Raw genomic sequence first — 10,136 nt, forward strand, 5'->3', positions numbered from 1 at the left:
ATTCGGTTAAGTAAGATATCTAAGCATCCCCCCCCCCCCCGGTAACACACCTGTATGTATCATTGTTATTATTGTAGTTAACTAAAGGTTATTTACTGATTATCTCACCTCTCCTCTCCAGGCCCATACAATATTATAACTTTATAACCGTCTTTAAACAATGATTTATTAATAAGATTTATAGGACTTTTCCCTCAATCCCAAATTAGTTAATTATGTGCTAAGAAATAAACATTAGACATCTAAGACAATCTAAGAAATATTAACATTTCTACTTGACCATCACCCAGAATGTATATTAGCATTTCTACGGCCTGGTTATTGATCCTAACTAGGGTTATCATTTCTCTATTAGTATCATAGTAAATTTATGTTAATGGATAAACATTCAGTGGTAATTTAAAACAGTCTATAAGGTACTAAAATCTCTACTTAATAATCATAAAAAATTAACTAGCTTTTTTCCATCAATTGGCATTATTAACCAGTATCTTTCCAGTAACAAAATGGTCTTTCATCTCTCGCCAGCTGTTGTGTCAATTCTATATCCAGAACCTTTCCAAGGTTTAAGACTTCTCTTCACACATTGAAACTTAAACTATCTCTTATGTAGTTTTGTTGCCCTTGAGCTGTTATTAATGTAAGCTTAACTTCAGTTGTCAGGTTTGTTTCTGAATAGATTTGTCTTATTAACTCCATCTTTTTCGCTCTTTCTTTTTCTCCTACATCTTGGAGTTGGGGTGGAACACCACATTATCAAAGTCACTTTTGTGACCTTGGGTCTTTATCAGGTTTTAAAGAGATGTTCCAAACCCTTTGTTGCACAGTCAGTATAGTCAGATAAGAGTGAACAAAGAAAACATTGCTACAGCAGCAAAGGAAAAAAAGCTTCAGACTTGGCTTCCAAGTGGCAGATTCGATTATTTTAAAACCTCTTTCCTTAAGTATCTCCAATATAATATTGCAACAAGTAGAAGAAGAAATTTATTAAAGTAAAAAGAGTTTTAATTTAAGCCAAAAAAGTTAAAGTAGTAAAGGGAAATAGGAAAAAAAAAGATCCCTTCACCTCCAGCGGAAAAAAACCAGAGCATTGCAATCACTCAATCTACAAAAGATTACAAGTAAGAGCAAAAAACTTTCTAAGGCAGTCCAATGGGGATTAAATACGCTGCTTGTTCTTGCTTAATGGACTAATTAAGCTTAAGAAAGAGTTTCTTAGGGCAATCTTCTAAAAGAAAAGAAAAAAATCTCACCAGGTAGAAACACTTTCATTCTCTCTTCCTGGAGCCATCTCCAACTATGTCAGCGGGGGGGGGGCTGCCTGTTTGCCGCCAGTTGGAAGCACTCCCCTTGGGTCGATCAGGGACTTTGCGATGTCCCTGCGACCAGCAAGGTCTTGTCTTCCCAGTCATCGTCTCTTCGGGACTGTTTAGGTCCTGCCGGACAGTCCAGGGGCAAAAGTGTCATTGGCGGATTCGGACAGCCGAATCCGCACAATGTATCATTGTGACATTGGCTCCTCCCCTCTAGGCATTCTTAATAGTATGTATTTGGTAGATACGAAAACTTTGTCCCCCACATGAAAGGGGGGTTGGAGCGAGCAGTGTTTATCAGCTGGCTTCTTGTAGGCTTCTGCTGTTTCTAGAGCTTTTTTCGTATTTTCCATCCTTTCAGTCAGAGACATGGAGGAGGGAGGTTCTGTAAACAGCTCAGGCATGGGGAACACATTCCATGCTGCTGGTAATTTGGAAAGGAGTTAATCCAGTGCTGCTGTGGACTGCGTTGTTGTATACCACTTCGACAAAGGGTAGCAAGTCCAATCAGTTGTCTTGCTGATAAGTCCACATAACACCAGATGTATTGTTCTCCTTCCGGCCCTATGAGTCCCACTCCAAGGTCAGATGGCGCGAGCAGTCCAGGACCCTGGTCTCAGGCTGCTGTCGCTAAATGCCAGGTCTGTTGTTCACAAGGCTCCCCTCGTCCGGGACTTGATAACAGACGAGGGCGCAGACCTGGCATGTATTACTGAGACCTGGCTGGGCACAGAAGGACGGAGTCCCCCTCGTAGAGATGTGCCCAGACGGATTTCAGGTGCTTCATCAGCCGAGAGCCCAGGGAAGGGGTGGCGGTGTGGCTATTGTAATCCGGGAGTCTTTAGTACCTCGTAGGATCCCTGCTCCGGAGCTTGTCGGGTGTGAGTCCCTACTGGTGACGCTGGACCTCAAGGGTCAAGTGGGTTTGCTGCTCACGTACCTGCCTCCCAACTGCGTTGCAGCAGCCCTCCCCTCGCTCCTCGAGTCAGTAGCCGAGCTGGCAGTTGAGTTCCCTAGGCTTATGGTTCTGGGGACTTCAATTTGCCTTCGCTCGGTGAACACTCTGATGGAGCGCAGGAGTTCATGGCTTCCATGACAGCCATGGGCTTGACCCAAGTAATTCGAGGCCCAACCCACCTCAGCGGGTCACACGCTCGACCTCGTATTCCTCTCGGAGCAGTGGAGTTATGATCTTGGTCTGAGGGGAAATGAGACCATTCCCCTGTCGTGGTCAGACCACTGCCTACTGAGGCTAGACTTCCGGAGGCCAAACCCCCACCGTAGGGAGGAGGAACCGATCAGGTGGTTCCGCCCCAGGCGACTTATGGACCCAGTAAGGTTCCAGACGGAGCTTGGGGTTATTCCAGATGCTCTCGCCCACAGTTCGGCGGAGACTCTTGCTGCTGCCTGGCACTCGGCAGCATCAGAGTCTCTTAACCGGATTGCGCCACTACGGCCCCTCCGGTCAGCGGCCCACGGAGGCCTCCTTGTTCACCGAGGGAGCTCCGTGAGACAAAGCGCCGGAGGAGACGCCTTAGAGCACCTGTGGAGGTCTAATAGGTCCGAGTCGAGCCGGGCCACTGTTGACAGCTTGCACCAAGGAGTATATTCGGGCTCTAAGAACAGCCAAAAGATCACACATTGCCTCCTTGGTAGCGTCCGCCGAGTCCCGCCCAGCCGCCCTGTTTAGGATAACCCGCTCCCTCCTAAATAGGAGGGAGACGGAGAACCCTTTACAGGGTAAGGCTGAGGAATATGTACAGTTCTTGGCGGACAAGTTGCTCGGTTTCGATCGGACCTGGACTCCACTCTTGCAGATCCAGCCGAGACACAAGGGAATGATCTGGCAGACCATCTCTGGGTTGAGTTTCAGGATGTTGCCTCCGGGGATGTGGACAAGGCTATGCGAGCTGTGAGCGCCTCCACCTGTATACTGGACCCGTGTCCCTCCTGGCTGGTTGCCAACAGCAGTGAGGTGACACGAGGCTGGATCCAGGCGGTTGTTACCACCTCTCTTCGGGAGGGACACCTCCCCACCGCGCTGAAGGCGGCGGTGGTGAGACCCCTCCTGAAGAAACCGTCCTTGGATCCAGCAATTCTTAACAACTACCGTCCAGTCTCCAACCTCCCCTTTGTGGGGAAGGTTGTTGAGAAGGTGGTGGCCTTCCAGCTTCAGCGTACCTTGGAGGAAGCTAACTATCTTGACCCCTTCCAGTCTGGCTTCAGGCCCGGGTTACAGCACAGAAACCGCTTTGGTCGCATTGACCGATGATCTCTGGAGAGCCAGAGATGGAGGCCATGCGTCCATCTGGTTCTCCTTGACCTCTCAGCGGCTTTCGATACCATCGACCATGGTATCCTTCTGCGACGACTGCGGGAGGTGGGAGTGGGAGGCACTGTTCTGCAGTGGTTCTCCTCCTACCTCTCGGACAGGTCGCAGTCGGTGTTGGTGGGGGGGCAGAGATCGTCCCCGAGGCCCCTTACTTGTGGGGTGCCGCAGGGTTCGGTCTTATCCCCCCTACTATTTAACATATACATGAAACCGCTGGGCGAGATCATTCGGAGGCACGGGATAAATACCACCAATATGCGGACGATACACAGTTGTATCTGTCCGCCCCGTGCCAACTCAATGAAGCGGTGAAGTGATGAACCGGGGCCTTGAGGCTGTTAAAGACTGGATGAGAGCTAACAAACTGGTGCTCAACCCGGAAAAGACCGAGTGGCTGTTGTGTTTTCCTCCCAAAAATTTGGTTAATGTTCCATCAATCAGGCTGGGGGGACAAAATTTATACCCCTCAGACAGGGTCCGCAACTTGGGAGTCCTCCTGGACCCACAGCTGAGTTTCGACCATCATTTGTCAGCTGTGACCAGGGGGGCATTTGCTCAGGTTCGCCTGATGCGCCGTTGCGGCCCTACCTGAACCGGGAGGCCCTCACAACAGTCACTCGAGCCCTTGTGACCTCTAGGCTGGAATACTGCAACGTGCTCTACATGGGGCTGCCCTTGAAGAGCACCAGGAGACTTCAGCTAGTCCAGAATGCGGCCGCGCGAGTGATTGTGGGCGCACCACGGTTCGCCCACATAACACCGATCCTCCGTGAGCTGCGCTGGCTACCTGTTGATCTCCGGGTGCACTTCAAGGTCCTACTTACCACTCACAAAGCGCTCCATGGTAGTGGATCTGGCTATTTGAGAGACCGCCTTCTGCCAATTACCTCCCTGCGTCCCATCAGATCGCACAGGGTAGGCCTCCTCCGAATCCCATCCGCCAGTCAGTGCCGACTGGCGACTACGCGGAGGAGAGCCTTCTCAGTTGCAGCTCCGACGCTATGGAACAATCTCCCCGTGGAGATTCGCACCCTCACCACCGCCCAGGCCTTCCGCACAGCCCTCAAGAACTGGCTAGCCCGTCAGCCTGGGGATGAAAAATCTTAGTTTGTCCCCTCCCGAATGATGAATGAATGTTGTGCTCTATTTTTAATATTATGTATTGTCTTATGTCTTTTGTCTTTGTACCCCCTTTCCCGTGTTTTGTAAGCCGCCCTGAGTCCCCTCAGGGAAAAGGGCGGCCTATAAATTATAATAAACATTCCAAACATTCCATTCCAAACATTCCACCATCGCATTATCCCTCTCCGCTGCTCTGTTTGTGCTTGGATGAAACACTGAACTCAGTCCTTGTGTGGACTCAATGGACCTCAGGAACTCTCTCCAGAACTTGGCAGTGAACTGGACTCCGCGGTCTGAAATGATCCTCCTGGGCACTCCATGCAGGTGTGTTTCACAAATATTTTCTCTAATTTCTTTGCAGACAGCAATCCCGAAAGAAGCGATAAAATGCGCCTGCTTGGAAAACAAATCAATAACTATCCAGATTACTCTATTCCTGCTGCTGTCTGGGAGCTCAATGATGAAGTCCATTGCGATCTCTTCCCATGGTCAGCTAGGGCTGGAGATCCATTGTAGTAGTCCAGGGGGCTTCCAGGCCGTATTTTCATCATCGTACAAGTAGCACAGCTTTTTATGTAATCTTCCACTTCCGATTCATCTTTGGTCACCAAAATTGGCGGCTGGCAAGGAGGAGCATTTTTAGGAATCCAAAGTGGCCTTCTAATTTCACATTACAGCTTTGTTGTAGACCTTTCAGCCTCAACCCCAAAGGGATTGTAAAGTTTGGACCCCTTCAGGCTAAGCCATCTTTCATTGGTTAGGATGTCCTTGTTATTGTTGAGCCACTGGTCTGCTGGGAGCACCAATTTCATCACTGTCATCAGCTTATCCTGGCTTTGGGTGGTGACTTCAGCTGCCTTTTGGTGGAAGGAAGAAAGATTGTGGTGAACCACTTCTTCCTTCTTACTGTCATACTGCGGTTTTCTTGACAAGGCATCACCAACAAATTCTTCCCTGCAGGGATGTGTTTCAGTTCGAATATGAATCTTGGAAGTATTGTGCCCAGCAAACTTGCTTTGGGAACAGTCTTCGATGGGCTTTGAGAGCTTCGAGGTTTTTATGCTCAGTCCAGACCTTGAACAGCACATTCCCCCCTTCCAGGAAATGTCTCCAAGTGAGCAGGGACCATCTGATCACATACACCTCTTTCTCCCAAATGGCCCACCTCCTTCAGTAGTGGTGAGTTTTTTGGAGGTGTAAGAGCACAGAAAGAGGTGCTCTTCTTTATTGTTTACAGTAGCATTGCCGCTACTGCTACATCATTGGCATCCGTCTGGATTATGAATTGTCATTCTGGGTTGGGGTGTTGCAGTATGGGCTCTTGGGCAAAGAGCCATTTTAATTTCTCAAAGGCTTTTTGACAGTCCATTGTCCACTTTAGGGGTTGGTTTGCTTTGGCTTTGTCAGGGAAGGCCCCATTTTAATAGTTCAGTCAATGAAAGCCAGAATAAACTGCCTGTGGAAATTGGCAAATCCAAGAAAGCTCTGTAATTGTCTGAGAGTATTTGGAGGTTTCCAGTCTAACACAGCTTTCACTTTCCTGGATCCATTTCTACCCCCTCATTGGAGATGCAATAACCAAGGTAATCTAGTGACATTTTGTGGAACTCACACTTTGATAATTTTGCGTATAGCTTGGTGGCTAGAAGTTTTTCCAGGACTTGCTGTACCAGCTTCATGTATTCTTCCAGTGTTTCAGAAAAGATCAAGATGTCATTGAGATAAACAAGCACTCTGCAGTACAGGTGCTCATATAGCACCTCATTTATGTACTGCATGAAGGCTGTGGGGCTCCTTGTAGCCCAAATGCATGACTTTGAATTGAAGCTGCCAAAGGGGCAGTTAAAAGCGGTCTTCATTCATCTCCCTCTCTGATTCATATGCGGTAATACGCTTCTCTCGTCCAGCTTGGTGAACATGTTGCTTTTAATCAAGTGGTTCAACATATCTTTCATGAGGAGGAGGGGATAGGTGTCTTCACGCATACACCATTCAATCCCCACATATCAATACAAAGACAAACACCACCATCTTTCTTTTCTCTGAAGAGCACTGGGACACTACTTTCAACTTTGCTGGTTCCATAAAGCCCTGCTTCAAACTTGATGTCAATGTACTTCCTCAATTCAACCATCTCCTTGGAGTCATGGAGTACATTTTCAGCTTTGGTAGGGTAGCTCTAGGTTTGAATTCTATTGCGCAATCTATGGGTCGGTGAGCGGGAAGATAGTTGCAATCTTCCACATTGAACACCCCCACCAAGTCCCAGTAGTCTTTTGGTACTTGTTGGATCCCTGGGAATTTTGCTGTCTGCAGCACGTGCTGCAGGTTCTGGGCGGTCTGGGCTATTGGGTTCAATCGTCCCTGGGTGGCCCTTTGGCTCCACCGGTGGTATCGGCCCAAATCCAAGAATCAATTTCCTAACTCTGTCTTCCCACTTTATTGTAGGTGTCCACTTGTCCAGCCATGCAAGCCTCAAGATAATTAATTCTGGCATCTTTGAAGCCACAATGAATCTGAGGAACTCATAGTGGCGGCCTACCTGTAACTTTACCAGTTCAATCATTAGCGTGGCTGGGGTCCCCCCAATTAGCATTCCATCTACCTGCTCAAAACAAATGGGATGGCTAGAGGTCTTGTGCGTATGCTAGTTACTCTACAATCAACATGCTGATTACGCATCGGGTTGCAGCCTGTGTCTACGTCTGCTTCAACTTCCCCTTCCACCCCCATTTTGGGTACTTGGAGCTTGGCTTTGATGACGAAGGGACTGACGGGTGCACTTACCATTGGGTCGTCTACACTATTCTCCTCCTCTGAGGTGGAAGGGGTTTCCTCATCAGTGGGACTTTTCATCACCTTAGGTTGGGGATCAGCTTTCTGAGGTTGTTGGGCCAGATGACTCTTTTCCGATGGCTTCTGGGGTCTTCTCTTTACCCCTCTGGTGGTTGGTGTGCATGTTTGTGAGATTGGGGCTGGGGCCAAGTACTCTGATGCTCTGTGGCCAGGTTGACAGCAACGGTAGCATTTTATTGCCTCCCCCCCCCCCCCGAGGGAAGGAACCTGGTTGCATCTCTTAACTCAGAAGCCGCCTCATCGTGGTGCTTCGCTATTCACCCTGCAACTTCCCCCTCATTCATCCCTTCTGCCATTGTCGAGATTAATCCACTGTCAGAAAGTGGGGCAAGAGTCTGTTGGGGCATTGCAGGTGGGACTAGAATCGGGTGTGTGTGTCAATCTCTGGGTTTGCCCCTGCCCAGTTATCTGAATGGTGCCATCTGCTGAGGGAAGGCAGGGCACCTACTGGTATCTCTCCCATCCATGACCTGGGGAAAAAGCCCACCATGGTGGTGCTTGATTCAAAGGCTGCAGCCCAAACATTGGTGGCTGGCTATGGGAATATGTGGCTCAATCTCCTTTCTTCTGGCTAGATTGATCTCCCCATATTGGTGGGGGATCCGTCTGCAGCCCAGCTGCAAGGTAATGGGTCATTTCATTTGTCGCTGTGTGGAAGAAATAAAATCTCCACTCCAGTGCATGCAGAGCCTCTCCTAGGGAGGAGAACATGGGCTGAGCCAGGGCCCAACTAGGTGGTCCTGAGCTAAAACGAGGGTTCATTTCACTCACTTTCTGCTGCACAAGTTGGTCTGGGAGGCCCAAATCATCTGGTCAGCTAGTGGGTAGTTGCTTTGGTCTCTCTAGCCATGTGTCGAAACAGCCCTTTCAACCCCTTTCGGCTCTAACAGCATTTCCCCATATGCCATAAATCTCCAGGTGTCCTCCTCTGCAGCCCCCCTTACAGCTTTGGAATGTCTGCAAATTGTCTTGGCACAGAGAAGCAATCCAATATCTGCTACATTCCCCTCCATCTTCACTGATATTTTACACTGTCCCAGGTCGGATCAATGCTGGGAGTCAGCACCCTGCCCAGCACCCCAACTGCAGGGGTAGCTGGCGAAGTATTTTAAGGGAGATTTGGGTTAATGTTAGGGTTCCAGATAGCATCCAAAATTAAATCATAGTCCAAAGCAAAGTATTGCTCAAAGTTCCAATTTATTAAGAGAGTCATGTTGGCACATCTGTGAAAATCCGAATCTGAAAGCTTCTTGGTTTTCCCCACCCAGTTGAAAGTTCAAGATCTTGCCCCAACACCCACAAGTCCGTCACATGGTCCAACCTTCCACTGCCATGCTGGAAGTTCCACTCATCCAGTTCCAGTCAGGTGCAGAGGTACCAAGACAAAGAATGACCTTGGCAATCTAAAAGGAATTTTATTTTGGGTTACATCACATCCTACTCCTTACTATCCCCCTCCCATTTCCCCACTATAGAAACAGCATAGTAGATAGATAGATAGATAGATAGATAGATAGATAGATAGATAGATAGATAGATAGATAGATAGATAGATAGAAATGGGCAGGCCAAGATCCAAAAGGAACCTGGCTGCAGGCCTGACACAAGGTGCATATGTATTTGCTGCTCACTTAATGGAGTACGCATACTGACCCACTTCTTGTGCAAGTGAGGATGCATGTGCGTGTGTGTGCATTTGCCAGCATTTCTATTGCAAACCCTTTACGGCCCACAGGTTGGGGACCCCTGCTCTAGAACAGCATTTCCCAACTTAATGTCTTTTAAATATGTTAGACAATTTCCCATAACCCTTAACATATCTGAGGATGAATTGGGGAAAACATGTCTAGAAAACACATGTATATAGCATATAACAAAAATTATAAGCAAACAGCCTATGTCACTGGCATTCCATCTGTTAATATTCAAAAACAGACATGAGAAATTTACTTGCAAAAAACACTTAGGATGTGATTGGAACTTCAGAATACTCCTTATGCAGCCTATTGTCTTTTTTGCAAGGGAAGTGGATCTCTTTGATAGCCCTATTGTGTTTACAATGTTCTTTAAACACTAGTTTTTACTGATCAACTAACAGTTGAAATGTCTCCCATCAGCCTTTCAATTTTTTAAATGACAATAAAGATTACCAAGTGAAAGAAATGATTTGTGATATTATAGCAGACCTGCCTAATTTATGCCTATCAAGCTTAATGAAGCCCACTAGTTGTGGCTATTAAAGTGCCCTTCAATCAAACTGATTCCCATGTGTGCATTGAAACATCTTTTTTTTCAAACCTCTGTCCTCCCCTTCTTCTGAAATATTTGAGTTACAGATATAGATTAACAGAGTTGGAAGGGATCTTGCAGATCATCTAGTCCAGCCCCCCGCCCAGCAGACCCTACACCATTTTTGACAGATGGCAGTCCAATCTCTTCTTGAAAGCTTCCAATGATGAAGCTGCCACAACTTTTGAAGGCAAGCTTTTCCATGGTTGGTTGTTCTCATTGTC

This window comes from Thamnophis elegans, chromosome 11 (genome assembly GCF_009769535.1).
Source record: "Thamnophis elegans isolate rThaEle1 chromosome 11, rThaEle1.pri, whole genome shotgun sequence".
In the NCBI taxonomy this organism is placed as follows: Eukaryota; Metazoa; Chordata; class Lepidosauria; order Squamata; family Colubridae; genus Thamnophis; species Thamnophis elegans.